The sequence below is a fragment of the Coptis chinensis genome, chromosome 5, assembly GCF_015680905.1.
Source record: "Coptis chinensis isolate HL-2020 chromosome 5, ASM1568090v1, whole genome shotgun sequence".
NCBI classification, from domain to species: domain Eukaryota; kingdom Viridiplantae; phylum Streptophyta; class Magnoliopsida; order Ranunculales; family Ranunculaceae; genus Coptis; species Coptis chinensis.
In genome coordinates, this window is record NC_141460.1 from 73,858,266 (window position 1) to 73,880,618 (window position 22,353).

Sequence of the window (22,353 nt, forward strand, 5' to 3'; positions counted from 1 at the left end):
GAAATTGGGCTTTGGGCTCGATTTTCCGGCCCAAAACATGGCTCCTCAGCCTATGCACGAAATTGTGGATCTGGTCTCCTCCCTTGTATAAAATAAGACTTAGCTCTTAAGTTAGAGATAGTTAGATAGGTTAGAGTAAAAAGTAGCCATTAAAATAGCTTCTAGATCTAGTTTTATTTGAATTCAATTAGTTAAATTAATTAGTTTCAATTCATTGTTTTAGATTAATCCTTTGAATCATTGTTCTTCATTTAAGTTAGATAAATAAAATAGTTATTCTTGTCATTTCAATTTTTGTCATTTCAATTTATTAGATTTAATTTCAATTGTTGATATTCAATTCTTAATCATTAATTAGATTTGAAGTATTGGTTAATTAAAAGTAGTAAAGTTCACATCTTTATATATGTCGTTTAGCTATTATTAGATCTTGTCGTTCAATTCACGCGTAGTAGTATAAAACCTCAACTATTGCTCTCATTAAACTTTGGATTACTAGTCAATTGTAGAAAACTTCAATACTAAGGAACTGAGAGTGGAACGAACTTTTTACTCCACTCTATTTCGATAGAATTGAGAGTATATAAATCTTTGATAGCAACGCGTAATTTAGTTTAGTTTTCTTGCATTTTGAGTTTCAACGTTCATTTTGTAGTAAATTACTCTTTTTACGTTTATCACATATGCGTAGGATAGAACAAATTCTCATTACATTTTATCATTCTGGCGTAAGTCTGGATCAAGTTAAACTTAGGGTGTTTCCTTTCACCCTAGCCGACAGGGTGGCGTCTTGGTTAACTGCCCAAACTCCAAATTCTGTGGACTCATGGGCTCAACTTGTTCAATTGTTCATGGAACAGTTTTACCCACCACTAAAGACAGATGAAATGCTTTAAAAGATTCATTTCTTCCACCAGAATCCTCATGAATCCTTTTCAGAGGCCTGGAATCGTTTCACTGATCTTCTCATTGAATGCCCGCATCATAATCTTGCGAAAGACACGCTTGTTCGTGCCTTATTCAAGGGGCTTTTACATCGTCATAAGGAGGTTCTAGATAATATGACTGGGGGTAGTTTTCTTAGTAAAGGAGCCTTGGAGGCTTATACATTCTTAGAAGATCAATCTAAAAGGAACAACAATTGGGGAGGTAACGACTCTTCCCGCTCCACTCCTTTTTCTTTTGAGGTTAAACCTGATTCCGAGCTTAAAACTCTTATCGATGCCCTCACTAAAAAGGTAGATGCCATCTCTGTTCAACAACAACCCACTCCAGTCATGAACATTAAATCTACTCGTTGTAATGTCTGTTTTAGTCTTGAGCATTCCGACTTCTATTGTCCTTTTGTCTATGCACAACCACCACCACAACCATCACACTTCAACCAATTAACTCAACATCAAAGACAAGGGAACTTAGGTAACCAGAATAGAGGTTTAGTGCCCATGACCCAGAATTATCAACATCTAGACATGAACGCTCAACAAACATTAATTCCAGTTCAACCATCTACAGAAGTAGTAGTAGTAACCTTGTTAGAAAAACAAAATCAAATTATGCAACAAAAGTCCAACTTGATGAAAGATCAGCATGATCAAAACTCTAATATGATGAAACAAATGATGCAAATGATGCAGTCTTTGTGCCAAAAGGTTATTGACATGTCTCCTAACTAAAATAATAACCAAACAGGCGTGTTTCCAGGTCAAGCAGTGCCTAATCCTAAGTCAACAAACATCGCCTTTGAAATAAAAAGTATTATGTGTAATGGTAATATAACCCCAGGGGACCTACAAGCAGTCACTACCCTTCGTTCAGGGCGAGTAGTTGATAACCAAGTGACTATGCCTAAAGATCACCCACAAACTAAAAATGATACCATACCATATACTATGATATAAAATGAAGACCCTACAACTGTAGAAGTACCAGTTAAACCACAACCAAAAGGGAAAACATTACAAGACTCAATAATAGAGATTGAAGACCCTACACTTGTAGAGGTTCCAATATGGACACCTAGATGGAAAACGGCTAAAAATAACGCAAAGACTAATAATAATTTTGAACCTTATGCTAAATATATAGATAAACCACCGTATCCCCAGAGACTAGTTGTGTCTAAAAAGGACGAGAATTTTGATGAGATTAGGGAAGTGTTTAAAAATCTGACTATAAACATACCTTTTCTAGATGCTATAAAAAGTCTACCTAGACACGCTAAGTTTCTAAAAGAGTTGTGCACCAAGAGGAGGAAAACTAACATATCCAATGAAGCCTTCTTAACTGAACAATATCCCTCTTTATCTGAACATAACGGAATTGTTAAGTACAAGAACCCTGGTCATCCTACTATACAATGCACCTTAGGTGATACCTTCATAACAACTGCTTTATTAGACATGGGAGCGAGTGTTAACTTACTCTATTTCTATTTATATAAACAACTGGGTCTAACAAAACTTCAACCAACCAAAATGACTTTGCAGTTACCCGATTGTTCTATTAAGTATCCTAAGGGTGTAGTTGAAAACATTCTCGTTAAAGTTCAGGATTTTTACTATCCAGCCAACTTTGTTATTCTCGACACAGAAGTTGCTCATGATTCCATTCCCATTATTTTAGGGTGTCCTTTCTTGGCAACCGCCAATGCCCATATCAATTGTCGGGATGGCTCAATGACTCTTTCTCTTGGAAATCTTTCTGTGGAAGTTAACATGTTTAGACAAAAGCAGAGACAACTAGGTTTTCCTGTAGAAGGTGAAGTTAAGTCTATTGAGAGTTTTGTATATCATATTACTGCTTCCGACGATCTTGTCCCCACACTAGTAGATACCCCTCTTATGGAAGAAGACAAAGATCACAATTTTGACTCCTTGAACATAACTAAACTAGTGAAAGAATTTTCCACCCTGCCTTCCGACACTACAAGAGATGGAGTAAACCTCACAATAGACGAGATAGATGAATTCCTTAAAGATGGAGATGAATACCATAATTATATAGATGCAAACAACCTAGATGAGGAATTCGACGAGTTTCTAAGAGCCTATGATGATCCACCCTCTCAAGAACTACCTAAAGAGCCACCTGATACTTTCATTTTCAGATTTGTGATAATACCAACCCATGCCACCAATAAGTTTTATGCTAAAACCACGCACTCATTTTTTCCATTCCTTCAATCTAAAACTTATCCATACCCTACATATCTTCCACAACCATCCATTTTCTCACGATCATTCACTTGGACACCTTTTCATTCAAAGAAAAAGAAGAAATTTTATGCTCGATTAGGTTCTAGATCCATCAGAATTCACTCCCATTCTACTAAGCCATGCCATAGGAAATCTTGGTGCTTAATTTTGTTTGATGGTGCTTTCCATGTTAACTATTTATGGAAAGATCCACAATTATTTAGATTATTGATGTATGGTAAACTACATGCTAATACATATATATCACATTAAGTCCAGGGAATCTGACTTAAAAAGACCCATATAATTTTTGTAACATACCACATTTCTGGAATATAGGCTAAACAAACATTTTCAAACTTAAAAAGAGTTTTCCAATTTTGTTTGGGGGTGGCATATTTTGGTATTTCATTTCAAATCTTTTTGCCACCCTTTACCTATCATGTTTACTCCAGTAGAGTTTGTGTTAGTTAGTACGCAGTTTAATTGTGTTTCATGTTATCATATCATCTTTACAATATTTACATTGCAGTGCGCCAATTTTGCCACGTTTCTATGGTAAATTCTTTCCTTATGTCTTTACACTTTGAGGACAAAGCGTTCGATTGTTTGGGGGTGGGATAGAAACATTTGCAAATGTTAGGCACTTTTAGGATGTAAATTATGCACTTTTCTTTATAAAAAAATTAAAAATCATAAATATTGTTTATACTAGGCACTTAGTGATAATAGTATTGTTCTCTTATCCATGATAATATTAGTCTAGAAATCTCACGTAGTACTTGAATTAGGATTTAATTTTTGAAACATAGATTAATATATAGGTAATAGTTATTACATCTTTTCATGAACATCTTGCATGAGCATCTTTGATTGTACTTGGCAGTATTTTTCTGAGACCTAGGTTAAAGTACTTAATACATATCCTGTAAGCATCTAGCCTAAAAGCCTAATAAGAGTGAAATATCTGAGTGATGACACAAAGGAGAAGTAAATTCCGAGTAGAGAAATCGCACATCCACTTGCTTGAACACCACACCATATCCTAAGCGAGAATTTAGGCCTTCGTTGGATCGATATAGCCAGAAATTCACACATATATGGAATTTATTATCAGCTAGTGGCCCCACTGAGCTTTTCATTAGCCTTTTCACAAACCACAGATCCTTTACCCAATAAAACAAAAGAAAAAAAATAAAATTAGCCTACCTATCTGGATAAGTCTGAGAAATGGGATGAGTGAAGAAAAGATAAGAGAAATGTAAACAAAAATTAGTTAGTTGCTTCAAAAAAGAAAAAGAAAAGAAGTTTCCATCCAAAGAAAAGAATTGAAAAATAAAATAAAATAAAAACTCCAAAAATAGAATAAAAGGAGTCAAAAAGCCAAAATAAAAAGGCTGAGGATGGAAACAAAGTGTAGAAGCAAAAGAACAAGGTTTTCTCTAGTTACATAATATGAAGACTCTACTTTCTCAGACTTGTCTTTTTGAATATCCATTTTCTTCCTTCTTTAACCAACACCTACGCCCCGTATCACCTAATAAAGACCTCTAGCTCAATTATGAATAGGTTGGTGTGATAGTAAGTGGTAGATGTGTTTGATCGACCTCGGCTTTCTTAGATTGTCATTGAGATTGTGAGAAAACGTGTGCCCACTGCACACTGGAGTTAGCAAACTTGAGTGAAAAAATCAGAGTGTTATGTGTCTTGACACATTCCTTTTGAGAACCTACTTAGGCACGTTACCCAAAAATTTCAGAAATGGACCTGCCATTGCATTTCATATCATAGTTCATTGTATAGCTGTTTATCTTAAGATGATTTGATTATTATGAATGTAGTAGTTTAAGTTTTACATTCTTGTTTACTAGTGAGATGTATAGATCATTAAGATATAAATAAGAAAACAATAGTTTTATTTCTTAGTTGTTATAGTATACATGAAGTTTGTGAGTACCTTTATTGGAAAACTCTCACGAGGCTATAACTCGTCCACTAAGGAATTTCTAGTGGTTTAAGGCCTTGTTGCATATGGTCAATGCAATCGCACTAGGCGAAATGAGATTAGTTAGAACTCCATTTTTAGTCACTTATTCTAATTTATCATATTTGCTTGAGGACAAGCAAAATGTTGTTTGGGGGTGGTTTGATAAGAGCCCAAAACTGTAGTTTTAACCCCTTAACAATAATACTTTTAGACCAATTATGCAAGTAATAAATAACAGTTAATGCTAATTACGTGTTTTTATGTATTTTAGGCATTGAAGTCGAATATGTGCAGAAATGTGCCCCTTTTGCGAGATAAAGGAGAAAGGGTTGATTGCTAAGAAGTTCAATGATAAAAGGCCAAGATTCAAGAAGAAAAATCTTTTTTAAAGCCCGGTCAAAGCTAAAAAGTCAAAGTCAACGCAAGCAGAAATAACACACAAAAGTCAGCAGAACTTCCGAAGGCCGTATCTTTGGACTCAGACCTCGGAATTGGGCCTACCTTATGTCAAAACGACCGGCTCGGAAAGAGATTTCCAATGGTTTAAGTCTTAACTCCAGCAGAAGAGAAGAAGTGGGTGAAAAGTCTGTGGAAGTCAAATCCAGCTAAAAAGGCCTTTGTGGACTGAAGAAATCGGGTTTTGGGCTCGATTTTCCGGCCCAAAACATGGCTCCTCAGCCCATGCACGAAAAAGTGGATCTAGTCTCCTCCATTTGTATGGAGAAGACTTAACTCTTAAGACTACCTAGATCTAGATTAGAAAATTAGGTTAGACTCCATTAATTAGTTCGAATAACTTGTTTTAGATCTAGTTTTTTACATTCAATTAATTAGTTTGTTTTAATTTGATAAGTAGTTATTCATAATCTTAGTTCTAAATTAGTTTTAATTTATTTTGAATTATTATTATTATTGTTCAAATAGATTAATAGAGTTTAATACTTATTCAATAATGACTTGTTCTATTTGTTTAATCAAGTTTAGTTTAATTTACATTATGTTTTCCTTTCATTATTTTAGTTTAATTAATCCAATGATATCAGGCTAATCCCCCCATTAGAGGGAGTGATTATGAAACCTAATGAGGAAAAGATTTCTTAGTAGAATTATTTAATTGTGTATGTATTTCAACGAGTTTAGTTTATTATATGACTTCCAAAATAAGCATATGATAAATTAAACTAGGGATTGTTGTAATTAAGTCACTACCAAAAAAGTGACTTTTAGCCTCGGACATATTGCCGCGGCTAGGAGTTTGGTGGCTATATCTTACTTGTTGCCACGACAAACTAAATATGTGGCAAGAAGTACCTTTTTGCCTCGTGATTATCCTTTTGTTGCAAAAGGTGCATTTTTTGCAACCGTTTCAATGTGGTCGTGGCTTTAAGTCAGACCTTTCGTAGCGAACAAATTTTGCGCGTGGCTTTAATTAAGTGTTTGGCGTCGATGGCTGCAAAAAGGCTATTTAAAACATTAAATAATTATTTTTATTAAAAAAAAAAAATCAGAAAATAGAAAATAGATCGCGGGAACTTTCGCTCGTTTATTTTGGTGAAAGTTTGAATCTCAAATAACAAAAAGAGAAACCGAAAACCCAAATCCTTTTCACCGGCTGCTGCACCATTCCCTTCTTCTTCACCGCTTCCGCCGCCATTCTTGCTTGCCGCCATTCTTTGCTGCCATCGCTTATCGATTCTTTGTCGCCGCCCGATTCTTTGCCGCGCCCGATGGCAAAGAATCGCCGCTTTGCCTTCTTCTTCTTCTTCTTCACCGCCGATTCTTTGCCACCGCCAGATTCTTTGCCTTCTTCTTCACCGGGTTGCCTTCTTCTTCTTCTTCTTCTTTATTCGCCTCCTCCATTGCTTACTTTACCAGGGTAATCCATTATCTTCTTCCCCACGTTTTATTTTAGAGATTTGTTTAAGAAATCGATATTTTTGTGATTTGAAGCAGTTCATTATTTTATTTAAATCTAAATATAAGAAGAATATTTGATCAATTGATTCGACTTTTCTATTGTTAGAATATTGTATATATATATGAGGTTTTAATCCAATTTACGTTATTTTTGGATAAAAAGTTCGACTTTTCAAATTTAAAGCTTTAGCTTTTTCATATTATTGAGTTCTAGTTATGTTTTCATGGCTATTGTTTTCTTCCATTATGTGAGACCAATATTTGGTGGTAAATCCCACATTTGGACAGCATTAATATGGCCTTGTCACGCCTTTTTTTTTTATTGGTTCTCCTATGTTATGTTAGGATATGTTTCTTGAATATATTAATTTTTTGAACTTGATGTAGGATATGATATTCTTGCTGAACAAGATTGTCTTTTTTTTATGTAGTTGTAGTTCAGTTTTAAATGGATAAAAGTTGGATGGATCCGACTCTAGGAAGATGCAGTCGTGAAAGTATATACTTGGTTGTGAGAAATTTATCGAGTTTGCTTGGAATAATCGAATTAAGGAACTTGGTGGTGAGATTTACTGCCCATGTGTAGGATGCCTTAATCTAATGTTATTGCCTAAACATATAGTGGAACATCATATAAAGAATCGTGGTATACTACGGAGTTATGTCCGTTGGACAAAGCATGGGGAGAGTGTGGAGGTAAATACCGAGTCTAATCAGGGTGATGATATGCATACAATGTTGCAAGATGCATTAGGATTTCAAAACATGGTTGGTATAGACAATGACATACCACCTAGTTCGAATACAAATGAGTCTAGTTCCAGTGACACTCGAACGGATGAGCCAAATGAAGAAGCACATAAGTTTTACAAGTTGTTGAAGGAAGCAGACACACCCTTGTACCCTGGCTGTACTAAGAGTTCAAAATTGTCTTTTCTAGTACGATTGCTTCATGTAAAGTGTCTTAACGGCTGGAGTAATCATTCGTTTGACATGTTGCTTGAGGTATTAAATGATTCACTTCCAAATGACATCAATATGCCCAAGAATCATTATGAATCAAAAAAACAACTTCGGGATCTTGGGATGGAGTGCATTAAGATAGACGCATGTCCTATTGATTGTATGTTGTATTGGAAGGATAATAAACCAATCATGGACAAGGATAACTGCGGATGTATGTGGTGAGTCAAGATGGATCACGACTTCGGAGTGTACAGAAAATAGAGTTAGTTCATGTACAAAACCTAAGAAAAAGGCTGCTAAGGTTTTGCGATACTTTCCTATAAAGCCAAGACTCCAAAGATTATTTATGTGCTCAAAAACTTCTAAAGATATGAGATGGCATCTTCGATGATCGTGACGAAAAGATGGTGCTTTGAGGCATCCGGTGACTCCAAGGAATGGAAAAGCTTAGACCAAAGATATCCTTCATTTGGTTTAGAATCTCGCAATGTTAGACTCGGAATGGCTAGTGATGGCTTCAATCCTTTTGGTAGTCTTAGTTCTATTCATAGCACTTGGCCCGTTATTCTAGTTCCATATAATCTGCCGCCTTGGATGTGTATGAAACAACCTTTTCTCATCATGTCATTGCTAATTCCCTGGCCCTAGCAGTCCCGGAAATAACATTGGCGTGTACTTGCACCATTGATTGATGAGTTAAAGGAGTTGTGGGAGAAGGGAGTTGAGGACGATGATGCCTCTTCAAAACAGAATTTTAAAATGCATGCAGCTGTTTTGTGGACTATTAATGACTTCCCAAAGATTTGCTAATTTGTCCGGATGGAGCACTAAAGGACAACTTGCCCGTCCCTCTTGCCATGAGAAGACTTGTTCAAAATGGTTGCAAAATGGGAAAAAGTTACGTTATATGGGAAGTCAGAAATTCCCACTTGATGATCATAGATATCGAAAAGAATAAGAGTTCTTTTGATAACAAGACAGAAATGGAGTTGCCCCAAGCCCCTTTTTATCGAAGTGATGTACTTGCTCAATTAGATGGATTCGACCAAATCACATTTGGTAAGGTGAATAGTGATAAGGTTATTGGACAAAAAGAGAAGTCGAGAGGATAATTCTTTTGCCACACAATTGGAAGAAGATTAGTGTATTTTTGAGCTCCCATATTGGAAATACCTTTGTTTACTCCATAATCTAGATGTCATGCACATTGAAAAGAACAACGGTGAAAGTTGGCTTGGGACACCGCTGAATTTAGAGAAGAAATCAAAGGATAACCTGAAGTCAAGACAAGATTTGGTGTTAATGGGTATGCGAAAAGTCACTTCATCCGATAGCTAAAGAGGGTAACAAATACTATATCCCCCTGCTCCCCTTTACCTTGTCCTTGGATCGAGAAGAGGAAGCTTTGTCAATTCTTGAAAGGTATTAAAGTTCGGATAATTTTTCATCAAAATATCGCGTCATGTTCAGTGAAAGAATGCAAAATACCTGGCCTAAAAAGCCATGATTGGCATGTTCTAGTGCAGCAAGAATCGCTTCCGGTTGCAATACGTGGAATCTTACCTAAGGAAGTTACATTAGTTCTTGTTGAACTCTCTAATTTCTACAAGCGGTTGTGTTCAAAAGTATTATGGGTTGTAGAGTTGGAACGTCTTGAGTACCCGATTAACGTGTCACACTATGCAAAATGGAAATGATATTTCCTCCATCATTTTTGATGTTATGGTGCACTTGCCTATTCATTTAGCTGGTCAAGCTAAGCTCGGTGGGAGTGTACTATCGATGGATGTACCCAATCGAAAAGGTCATAAGTAAAGATAATAGTAATGGTTACTTTTGTTTATATTTTGTTAAAATTTGAACTTAAATTTTGTCATCTTTTATATTTATTCAGGTACTTGTACACTTTGAAGAAGTATGTTCGTAATAAGAGTAGACCAGAGGGATCCATTGCCGAAGGGTATCTTGCTGATGAATGCTTGACTTTCTGCTCAAGATACTTAGATGATGGGATGGAGACTAAGTTCAACCGGACAGGGAGGAATGAAGAGTTCCGAAGTTGTTGGATTGGATGGACAGTTTTCTATTTTTTTCGTGATCGTGTTTTTAGGGAAAGGAACGTTTAGGACTTTAACAGACGATGAGTGGGAACAAGCTCGTTTGTATGTGCTAATCAATTGTGAGGAAGTGGTACCATTTATTGAGTAAGTCCACTTTATTGAAATTGTGCCTTAGTTAAAAGAAATATTATTTATAAACCTATGTCGTAAAATGCAATAATGTTTTGTACAGAAACACAAACAAGTGATTAGGGATGAGCTCGGCGGGGCAAGTGCTAGGAATGTGGACCGTATTCATAATGAACGGTTTGGTAAATGGTTTGAAAACCAAATAAGTGTTAATTGTATGCAGTTAGATTATGTATATCAGTTTATGTACTCTATTTACTTTTTTCCAAAGTAGTTTTGTAGATAGCAATATGATTTCACGGTTTAGTAACATGCCTCAAGAAGGATTCTACTTGTTTTATTTATATTTATGTTTAGCTGATTTAGGGGATATTTAGAGGATGTTTAGTACAGTTTAGATTTAGTTTCTTATTTAGGGATGTTTGTTCTACTTGGAATTTAGGCTGCAGGTTCCTAGAGCATTGGTAATTAGTCACGTCCAACACAAAGAACAAGGAAAAAATAGGAAGATGTTAGTAAATCTCTCCCCCCTCCCTCTGCATTAGTTGTTTCCTTTTCTTTTTGGGTCCGGAGAGTGGAAGACAGAGAATGTCTCTGCATTACCGCCCGATTTTGTGTTATCAATAGTGGTAAAGTTATTAGGGCTATTCAAAATTTCAAACCTTATAATAATTACTCATGTACAACAATTTATATTCGCTTGGGATAGAGTGTTCCGAGGTCCGAGCCTCAAACCTTGTAATAAAAGTCCAATATTACGCCATGTTGTTTGTTGCAAAAGAAGCCATTTTTTGTCTTCTTTCTTTTTGATTGGAGCTACTTGCTACCGATTGCTTATGTTTCTTGAAGTTTAACATTATTTTTTTTCTCCTTATCTGAATAGGTCCAAAGAAATGAAAAGGATGGGGAGTTGGTCACGAAAGCAACCCGAGTTTAGCATATGGTCCTAGTCGATTTGCTTCTTGTTTCAAGGGCTGTATTGCAAATGGATACAGATTTCACACAAAAGCTCGTGAGTCATGAAGGAAAACTCAGAATAGTGGAGTTTTTGTATCGGTGAAACGTCAAGCTTTTCTTGTGAAGCGAAAAGACATGAACCCAGTGACCGGTAGTGTGGGTTATTATGGTGTGTTGAATGACATAGTTGAGTTGCGTTATTGCAAGGAGAATAGAGTGTTTCTGTTCAAGTGTGATTGGTGGGATGTTATATGATTGAGGAATGAAAATGAAAATAGATGAATATGGGTTCACTATCGTGAACTTTACACAAACAAGTTTTTTAGCTCCAAGATAAAGTGAACCGTTTTATTTTAGCATCTCAAGGGAACAAGTTTTTATCTCCAAGATAATTTGGATGATAATTGGCGAAGTTGTGTTAAAGACGATTATATGACTTTTTTATGGGAACAAACATTTCTGGATAACATAAGGGACTTGTATGATATGGGTTTTGGGATGGTTTAGTAGTGTCTTCCTTGAAGATAACACGCCTTGCATGCAATGGTGCAAGATGTGGATAAACATAGTTCATTATTGTCTTATGTTTAATTAATGAAGCTTTGGGCTTGTGTACACATTAAAGTGGGTAAAGGGGGTTGGACTAGGTATTTGAGAAAATGGCTCAAAGTTGGAATTGGTATGGAAAGGCGCACAACCGATGTGGGACCTCGGAAACATCCAAGCTTGTTCTCTGAATCTCTTGGAGTATTAATGGCAACGCCGTCGCGTCGATTTGATTGGACAAAAATTGGGAGCTCCAAGATGTAGGCGACAAAGAGTGGTTATGGGATAACATTAAGGTATGGACATTTGGATCTGCACACACTTGCACTAATTTAAAAAACTGTCTATTTCATTTCTTAGTAGATTTTTTGTCTCGTTTTAGGATAAATGGGAACTTGATGAGACCGGAAGGAGCCCACTTTGGCTGTGATTTCGGGACCTAATTCAGAAACAAAAAGAGTAAATGGAAAAGGAACTTTTATACCGCTATGCCACATATGAAGAACATTATAAGCCATAGGCCGAGAGCAACTATCGCTTGGCAGAGTGGGTTCAACTTATGGAGTTTTGGGATACTCGGAGCATCAAGTAAGAAAAAAGTGTAATGTTTAGCTTAAGTATTTTTTATAGGGTACAATACTAACTAGGAGATCTTTTTGTATAGGCAATTTCTAAACGTAATAGGGCTAACCGTGCTAAGCAAATAGCGAAGCATCTTCTTTGGAAGAATAAGTTTTCCCCAGTTTGAAGAGATAATGGTACATATGCTTATTATTTTTATTTTCCTACTGCGGCATTGAATTTGACTAGTGATTAACAATTAATAAATTTCTTTATATTTGGTTAGAGTCAGGAGGCTGGAGCACCCCCTTCCCTAGGAGATCTTTTTGTGAGGACTCACACAAGTTCACAAACGCATGACGCTCTTGATGATCAATCAAGAGAATACATTGTATGTAACAATTTCATCTTAGTAATAGCTTCAGTTTAAATATCATACTTGGCTGTATTTAATATCCTGTGTACTGTGTAATTTTGTTTTTGGAATACGAAGCACAAAATGAAAGACCTAGCAGGTATAGATGAACATGGGACACAACTACCTCTCTCAGATGAGATCTATAGGGAAGTGATGCCTCCAGAGCGGCATGGACGTGTGAGGTTGAAGGGACGAGGTGTAACCCCAACCAGCTACTTTGGCTCCCGACTATCTTCAGACAATCGTGTGAATGACCTGGAAAGCGGTTGGCTGAAATGCAAAAGTAGCACAAGAGAAGGAGGAGGAAAGACGACTTGAGATTGAAGAGATTAAGAGGCAAGCACAAGAGAAAGATGAGCAAAGGCGACATGAAATAGATGAGATGAAGAGGCAGTTGGATGCACGAGATGCGGACATGGAAACACGACTTATGCAAAAGGTGGCTAATTTTGCCCAAATGGTATCACGTAGGTACGTAAACATGCTTAGTTTCTTGTCTATGAATGTTCTTTTTCTTTATAATTTGAGCTGGTCTCTTAGAGTCTGTAGTTGCTTAGAGTTCAAGTCAGGAACCCGATATACACTGGTGTCCAAGTCTAGAGCAAGCTAGAGTTCCTATTTGATCGTTACAAGGGTTGATTGTATTCAACTGTGTGCTTCTTGTTTTGACTCTTGGTGCCTTTTGAGTGCTGTCTATGTTTTGACTTTTGAGATATTGTCTACTCTGGTGTCTTTGTTCAGAAATGTGAAAACGAGGTTGTCATGTTTTAGTAGTAGGATGATCGATCCGAAACTTGAGTTTAATCTTGGATGGCTAGTGAGATCTTTCTTTGAGCCTCAATAAACCCATTTTTCTGGATTGAAGTTTCAAGATACTCCTACTCAATTGGGAAGAGGTGCTAGAGCAGGGTACACATCATATATTTCTTCAAAACAAAACAGCCCCACCTATTACTTTTTTGAATAAGTTTAAAAACGAGCAATCAATAAAAACTAAAACTTTACACTTTGTTAGATCTAAATCCTTAAAACAACAACAAAACATATAATCTTTTTATATAGTTGTGAGTTGTTGATCAAAAGATGGTAAGGTTCAGGGGAAATTTAGAACATTTGTGAATAACAAATGGCTAGTTTTGTTGGGGCAATGTGGATCTGATCGGATGCAGGTATTGGGTATTTGTTTGGAAGTATATCACCTGTTATAAAAAGTTCATTGAATTATAATAAAAACAAATAGCAAGGTTAGGTGTTGCTAAGGATCTTGGTGATAGTGTTGGTTTTTTCTTTGGGAGTTTATGTGAAATTTTACCACTTTGGGCTGCTATGTTGGTTGGTTACGTGCAAAATTTTGTTGGGTATGGTTTGGTTTGGTTGGTTGTTACTCATAGAGTTCCTACTTTGCCTTTATGGGCTTATGTGCATTCTTATATTTGTGGGAACAAATGGAGAGACTTACTTCAATCTGGCAGCTTTGGTGTCATGTGTGAGAACTTCCCCAAAAGCCGGGTCCGGTAGTTGGGATCCTTAAGGGGTTTGCGGGCTGAGTGGTGCAATATTGACCCGGATATATGCTCGTCCACTTTGTTAATGCTACCGATCATCTTCATGGTTGCAGTAGGGCCATCAATGGTAGTTATAGCTTTGATGTTCATTGTTCGACTGTTGGAGGTCATAGACAAATTAGGTCTTCCGATGGCAACTAATTTTGCTTTCATCTATAGTGTGTGTCTCGTGTTGGCAGCTTATTTAATGGGGATTATGATTGTTGAGGATATTTTGGATCTGAACTACTGATGTGGTCATGATATTCACGATTACGTTGTTTGTTCTCGCTATTATTTTCGATTGCGGTTCCCTGTGCTTTCAAGCTTTTTCTCCAATCGATGCGCTTTGAAGAAGAAAGTCTTCTACCGAAAAGCACAAAGCAAGACCCTAGCAAATCTGGCGAGGAGGTACATGAAGTTATTTTTGGTGAGGTTGAAGGCGAAGCCTAGGGGAGTAGATTTGCTCCCCGTGAAAAGCAAGTGAGAAAAAAGAATAGCACAATTGCAAGCAAAACTATTCCATCTTTCGCTGCCGCGAGAGTTGTAAGAGTCAAGAGGAGAAAGGGTCCGCGATAGAGGGAAGACTTCACCTTGATGCGGCATTGATAAAGGCAGACTTTTGGCTTTTATTCTTCTCCCTTCTTTTAGGTTACGGATCCGGGGTAACCGTGATCGATAATCTTGGTCAAATGAGCGATCTTTTGGGGTATGACGGTGCACACATCTTTGTATCCATTATCAGCATTTGGAACTTTCTTGGACGGCGTTGGTGGAGGCTACTTCTCTGAAATCATTGTGAAGGATTACGTGTATCCAAGACCAGTAGCCATTGCTCGCCGCCAGTCTTTATGGCAATTGGTCACTTCTTCTTTGCTATGGGTTGGCACGGAGCTATGCACATAGGTACTTGTTGATTGGACTTGGATATGGTGTTCATCGGGCGTAGTTCCACTTTGCTGCCCGAAAGCCGCTTTGGCATGAAGAATTTGGGGGCATTGTACAATTTTCTCACTTTGCCAAACTCTTTGGATCGTTAGTATTTTCTGGTTTAATTGCTAGCACTATATATGACTATGAAGCTGAGAGACAAGCTAATATGCACCACTTAACGGGGAACTCGAGATCCATATTTATGAGAATGCTTGATGGAGCATTTGGGGTAGAAGAGTCACCCTTCTGGATCATATATGACGAGTATCAAAGATAGTGATCTTTGGAGATTGCCTCTAGAAGAAGTTGGGATTTTGCCTGCATTGAGAATAAGCTATAATCATTTGCCATTCCATTTGAGGCAATGCTTTTCCTATTGTGCTATATTTCCTAAAGGTTGGGTACTTTCGAAGCCAGAACTGATCCAATTATGGGTGGCACAAGGGGTGCATTCACGCGTTCGGAGAAAATCAAATCTTAGAAGATATAGGTAATCGTATGTCAAAGATTTGATGTGGAGATCGTTCTTTCAAAAGCGAGAACTAGATTACTTGGGGAGATTCGGACTTTGAAAATGCATGACCTTGTTCATGACCTTGCACAATCATTTGCAGAACGAGTACTTCATTGTGGGAAAGGAAACTAAAGGAGACATCCCTAATGGAGTACGGCATCTGACTAGCGTGGGGAGAAGATTTGCCGTTGAGTTCGAGAATCCTTTGCGTAAACATACAAACTTACGGACACTTCTTTTTAACTTCGAAATTATCTCTCAATCGAGGATATTCTCTCAAGCTTTAAATGCTTACGTGTGATGGGTTTCTTTGGTAGAAACTGGGGAAGTTCCAAGTTCCATTAGTAAGTTGAAGGCGCCTAAGATACCTTGAGATTATATCCGACTCTGCATTTAATCGTCCCCAACTCTATTACTAAGCTGCAAAGTTTAGAAAGCTTGGGGATTTTATGTAGTAAAATTACATCGCATTGCTGGAGAAACGGAAATTGCAAAACTTCGAAAGCACATTTATACCCATAAGGACAACGTGTTAACATACATGCCATCTGGCCTTAGTCATTTAACTTCTATTCGGAGATTAGAAACTTTTTTTGTGGGGAAGGGGATTGGATGCAAATTGAATGAGTTGAATGGATTAATACATCTCAAAGGCCTGTTGAAGATTTTCAATCTTGAAAATGTGAGCAGTGCTAGAGATTGTGTGGAAGCGAATCTAAAGGGTAAGCCCAACCTTGCAAGGTTACATTTAGTATGGAATGACGAAGGCGTTAACAGAGTGAAAATTGATTTTGATGTGCTGGGAAACCTCGAGCCACATCGAAATCTTAAAGCGTTGGGCATAAAAGGTTACTGCAGATCTACTTCTGTGATGCCTTGACTTAAATTTTTGCCAGTTTACTACAGAAAATTAAACTTCTGTGATCCCAAAACTTCGTGCTGCGCAGATCTACTACTCGAAAGTACTTGTGAAAAGATGCATATTCGGAGGGCGACATGGATCTTTGGATTACTTGTTCGAAACTTGCGTCTCGCCGGAAGAAATCACGACACCCATCGTTTTTAAAAGATCTAACGATCGGAGGTCGGGGACGGTTTGAAGACTTTGCCGGAATGGCTGAAAAGCTTCACTTCCCTTCGCGATCTTGCAAATCTATAATTTTCCAGATTTCCGGGCGTGCGATTGGATCCATTGCCTCACCGCGACTTCGCTGCGCAGATCTATACGTGATGCCTTGACTTAAATTTTTGCCGGTTTACTATAGAAAATTAAACTTACGTGGATCCCAAAACTTCGAAAGTACTGCAGATCTACTACTTCGAAAGTACTTGTGAAAAGATGCATATTCTTGATTGAGACTAGTTGACTATGACGCTGCCTTGGTGCTTTTATAGAAGTATTTTTATATTCGTGGTGTAGTCGGGAATTGTGGGGACGGGATCAACACCGGGGATCTTAGATTAAATTGATATGGAGTAACGAATGCATTTGGAGGGCATCTTGCTATGTAATTATTATTATGGTATTTTAGCTCTGAGGATAGTTATCGATTTCAAAAGCTCATCTCTTTGTGATAAGATAATAATCTCAGATTTAGAGGCGTGTTGTTCCTTGTATATAGACTCACTTATGCCCCTTCTCTCAGTGGGCATTACAACACTTGCACTTAGGATCCGGGAAGGTAAGAGAAGTAGAAGATGAAAGGGAACTTCTATTTAGTATGTTATTTTTGTTGGCCTCAAGCATCGGTGCAACTGTTCTTGAAGTCCACAAGCTCAATCTTGCAATCCCCGCAAAGATATACCCCGCAAACATATACCCCCAAAGAGATACGCGAACGCGATGTCATCCTGAAATTCTCGGTGTGGATGCCAGTAGCTTGTTAGGCACATTTGTATATGTCGGACAAACACGTAACGTTTTCCTATTGGGTCATGTATAAGTAGGACAAACATAGATAATGAAGATTTCAGAGACTTCTTTGTAAAGAATTTCAACTGGTTTGTGTTTGGGAATGAGTTGAAATGGTGTTGGACGTAATCACAACAAGGTAACTTGAACTACAAAGACGCAGATGAGCTTGTGGACCTTTGCAAGAAGTACAAACATCGATGTCGAGGTCATTGCATCTTCCTCGGGAAGTAGAAAACACTGTTCAACCATGGGTACGATCGTTGAACAAGAATGATCTTATGACAATTGTTCGTAATCGCCTCACGTGTCTTCTTACTTTCGGTATAAAGGCAACTTCAAACACTACGATGTCAACAATGAGATGCTCCATGGCTCTTTCTACCAAGACAAATTAGGGAAAGATGCGAGCAAATATGTTCAAGACATCCAACCAACTTGATCCATCCGCTACTCTTTTCGTTAATGATTACCATGTTGAGGATGGATGTGATACAAGATCTTCCGAGAAGTACATTCAACAAATTCTTGACTTGCAAGAACAAAGCCGATGAGGAGGTATTGGAATACAAGGACATATAGATAGTCTGTTGGACCCGTAGTTTGTTACGCTCTTGATAAATTGGGAATACTTGGTCTTCCAATATGGTTTACCGAGGTTGATGTCTCATCCATTAATGAGTATATTAGAGCCGATGACTTGGAAGTTATGCTACGTGAAACCTTTGCTCATCCCGCAATCGAGGGTATTATCTTTGTGGGGATTCTCGGGAGTTGTTTATGAGTCGAGATAATTCACATTTGGTTGATGCGAGGAAGGTAGTGTTAACGAGCTGGTAAGAGATACCTTGAACTCGCCGAGAGTGGTTGTCTCATGCTCATGGCCACATTGATGACCAAGGGGAGTTACGCTCGGGGGCTTTCATGGGGCATCTGATGTGGAAGTCACCACTCTTGCAAATAAAATTTCTAAGACATTCGTCGTTGACAAAGGGTGACTCACCCTTGGTATTGAACATCGACTTGTAAGACATTAATCGACCTTTGTGTGTGACTCATGATGTTATATGCCCTGTTTTAAGTGTGAATAAATGAGTTGTTATTAAATGCGGCGGTTTATTTATTTCTTGTCATAGACACGGTACTATATCCATCAATTGTTTGAAACATCAAAGTTCGAAAGAAGTTGATTTATTGAAGAGATAATAAATTTTCTGGTTTATTGGTCGAGTTGATCATGCTATAAATATGATAATAATTGCAAGCTATCGTGTTCTTGCCGGCTTAATCGCTTTTTTTCTTCTTTGGCCCTCTCCTCCTATAGCTCTTGAAGTCATAAAGTTCATGATCTGCTGCGGGGTATATGCTGCATGCTTGTCCCTACTCAAAGTTTTGTTCATCAATTGACCTATCTTATTGAAAAAACTTCTGGTAATTTGAGAAGTTATTGGGTAGACTGATTAATAAGTAGGCATTGTTTGCAATGTCTGGTTGATCTTGGTTTTAAGAAAGGGGGGATGGAGCAATACTTTTATTATAGTTTACAATAATACAAAGAAGCAAAGTAATATATATTCTTTTACTGAAATGATCACCTTTATAACTGATACAGAGACTGATAATGAGATTGGGTAGCCTCCTAAGTTTTGTTTCGATTTGAAAGTGTTTTGGCTAAAGAAGAAGTTTGATCTTTTTTTGTATAAATTACCTTTTTGTTTTTCATTTACGGAAGTCGCATGCAAAAAGAGTATCTTGTTTCATTTGCGGTGATTATTTGTGTAGTATCTTGTTTTCAACTACTTAAAGTAGAATAACTGATGGGGTTTAAGGCCGATTATTGGGTATTGTCAACTACGTCATAATCCATGTGTTTGCTACATTATAATATTATCTATCTGTATTATTCAGTTTCTAATAATGGAATTGCATCTATATCTATTCTGTTTTGTCTAGAATCTAGAATTCTAGATATGTTACAAGTAGTGATCGGTCTTGACTTGTTCTTTTTTCCTTTGGGCAGGTGAGAAAAAAAGGGCAGGGAGTGGCTATCATCCTTGGTCTTTCGGGTCTTAGGTATGAAATAGCTACAAAACTTATAGTGAACATTTTGGTTTATAGAGTCGACACTAATGAAGCATATGCTAAGCTTGGTAGATGACTAAACATCATAGAGTGATAAACCTTTAATTATTGTCTTCGGTTTATGTCTTTCTTGTTATTTCTAAACTTTTCTTGTTGTTTGTTTACGCAGAAAATAAATGCACAACGATGGCTTATTGTACATGCATGATTGATTCCGAAACTTCATAGTTTTTGCGATTTTGGCGCTAATAGGCGGAATATGGTACTATTAAGCGCATATCGCATCTTGTTGAATTTTGAACTTTCATCACAAGAATTTTTTGTGTAGATAGTTTGATACTTTTGTTTGTGTGATACCGAAATACTCGAAAGATGGATAGTTATTTCTCTTATTTTTGGTAGTGATTGGAATTGGTTTATGTAGCTTCCATGTGAAATGAAATTTCACTTTAGATTCTCATTCATAGCTCTATGTGGTTTTAGTACACAAATTATTATTATTATTATTATTATTATTATTATTATTATTATATATACAACACTTTTTGCCACGACCATTTGCTATAAAAAAAAACCCAAAAGTAATGTTTTGCCGCGGCCATTTTTTCAAAAAAAAACCAAAAATAATGTTTTTGCGGCCATTTATTGCAAAAAAAAAACCAAAAGAATGTCTTGCCACGGCAATTTGCTGCAAAAAAAAACCAAAAATAATGTCTTGCCACGGCCATTTGTTGCAAAAAAAAAAAAAAAAACCAAAAGAATGTCTTGCCACCGCCATTTGCTGCAAAAAGAACAAAAATAATTTATGGGAGAAACATTTATTGCCAACGACTTGTGGCAATAAATACTTTTTGCAGCGATCATATGCGTGACAAAAGAAATTAATTTATTTTGACAATTAAATTAATTCAAATAAAAACAATGTTTTGCCACGACATGGTCGCTGACTAAATGTTCACTCTCTTGTAGCGGTGGCAAAAAGTCGTGGCAACAAACTTCTTTTCCACCCTTTTTGCCTCGGCGAGGCTAAAAGTTTTTTCGTGGCAAAACACATGTTGCCACGAATTTTGGGCTTTTTGCCACCACAACTGACCGTGGCAAAAAACCATATTTTTAGTAGTGAGTTGAGAGACTTGGTTGTAATAATCCTACATGCTAGTAATAATAACTATAGAGATGTAGGTTGTTGCTAGGGATGATAAAGGTTGAGGCTTGAGGTTGAATTGTTGCATGAAAACCTAAATACAATATCTTTTCAATGAATAATTCGATTATTGCATGAAACTAGTTATTAGGTGGATTGATTACTCTTCTCTATACTTTCTATGTTATCAAAAACCATATTTCAATTAGTTTAGTTAATTTAAATTTATTTGAATCTATAGTATAATCGTAGAATAGAAATTTCACATCACACATTACGCTCACCACTATTCTTTGTATTTGATTAGTTGAATTCGTTTAAGTCTAGAGAGTTAAGAGTGGAACGATTTTGTACTCTATATATTGCATAAATATATATGTGAGAGTAAGAAATAAATAATTGATACCGTAAGAATAAGGTTAGAGTAATCTAGTTGAGTTTTTACCACCAATGAAAATGCATACAAAGCCTTGTTACATAGAAGAATCCAAGAGTCAAATTCAACAACTCCCTTGTTACATCATAACCAGCATAATTACATTCACCACAAGTTCACAAAAAATGCAGTATAAAGAACTTGAAATCAACCACTCATCTAATTTTACAATGCAGCTCAAATTCTTTTGACAAACCATCGTCGTCAATTTCAACTGTAATTTTGACTTTTTTTTTTTTTTTTTGAAGACAAGGAAGAGGTGACTGTGGGAGAGCTTGAACTCGCTGCCAACTCAATGTTGCGCCTTAACAAATCTAATAACGTATCCAACCATTCGAAATCCTTCCCACACTCGGTGCAATTCAAGAATTTTCTGCCTTCATTTTCATTTTTCTTCTTTATTGTGTTAACCTTTTAAACCCGCGCCAATTCAAATTGTCAAGATCTTAGATTCTCCAGAGGTACTAATGGCGATGCTCTTTGCGTCTTCCAACCATTGGAAGTCTCCGCAAGCGCGACAGGTCAAAATTTTTTTCCCAAGAGATTGGATTTGGTTCGACTGTTTCAGGATCCTACTTCCACGACATTTTCGAATGCAATAAGGGGTAGACAACCAACAACATTTCTCTAATGAATGAGTGTTATCACCACACTTATTGCACAGAGTTCTTTCCATCTACAGTAACAAAAATGTCAAAATTGTGGAAACAAGGGCATTGCGAACAAAGTATAGTAGCAACTACAACTCAAACAAATTGTTATCCATTTAAGCAAGTCACAAGTGTAAATGTAGAATAATACTAGTCGAGAAAATGCGTAAGGAAATTCAAAAACCATATCTGCTGTTGCACCGAAATTAATTTTCTTATCACTCATTTTGAATTTTCGAAGTCTATCCATTAGCAACGTTTCAGCTAATAAAGTTAAATTGTAAAATTGTCCCAAATTGCAATCATTTACGTGCATTGAACTACAGACACTTCATCCAGTTGTGAGAAGGTGCCGCTTTAGTTGGCTTATAAGAAGAGAGTAACAGCAGGATAAGAAAAT

General features: G+C 36.9%; 2 long non-coding RNA genes and 2 pseudogenes across 2 annotated transcripts; all 4 read left to right on the forward strand.

Annotated features, from left to right (window-relative positions):
* The first annotated feature begins 12,481 nt into the window (after positions 1 to 12,481).
* On the forward strand, positions 12,482 to 12,988 carry LOC147498830 (uncharacterized). Its single transcript, XR_015194672.1, has 3 exons — positions 12,482 to 12,517; positions 12,607 to 12,711; positions 12,814 to 12,988. It is a non-coding gene; the product is annotated as an uncharacterized LOC147498830 (long non-coding RNA).
* A 56-nt stretch (positions 12,989 to 13,044) lies between these two features.
* On the forward strand, positions 13,045 to 19,989 carry LOC147498831 (uncharacterized). Its single transcript, XR_015194402.1, has 3 exons — positions 13,045 to 13,209; positions 19,662 to 19,714; positions 19,893 to 19,989. It is a non-coding gene; the product is annotated as an uncharacterized LOC147498831 (long non-coding RNA).
* Positions 13,220 to 15,600, forward strand: LOC147498832 (protein NUCLEAR FUSION DEFECTIVE 4-like; annotated as a pseudogene).
* On the forward strand, positions 17,428 to 18,639 carry LOC147498833 (endo-1,4-beta-xylanase 1 pseudogene; annotated as a pseudogene).
* Positions 19,990 to 22,353: the final 2,364 nt, after the last annotated feature.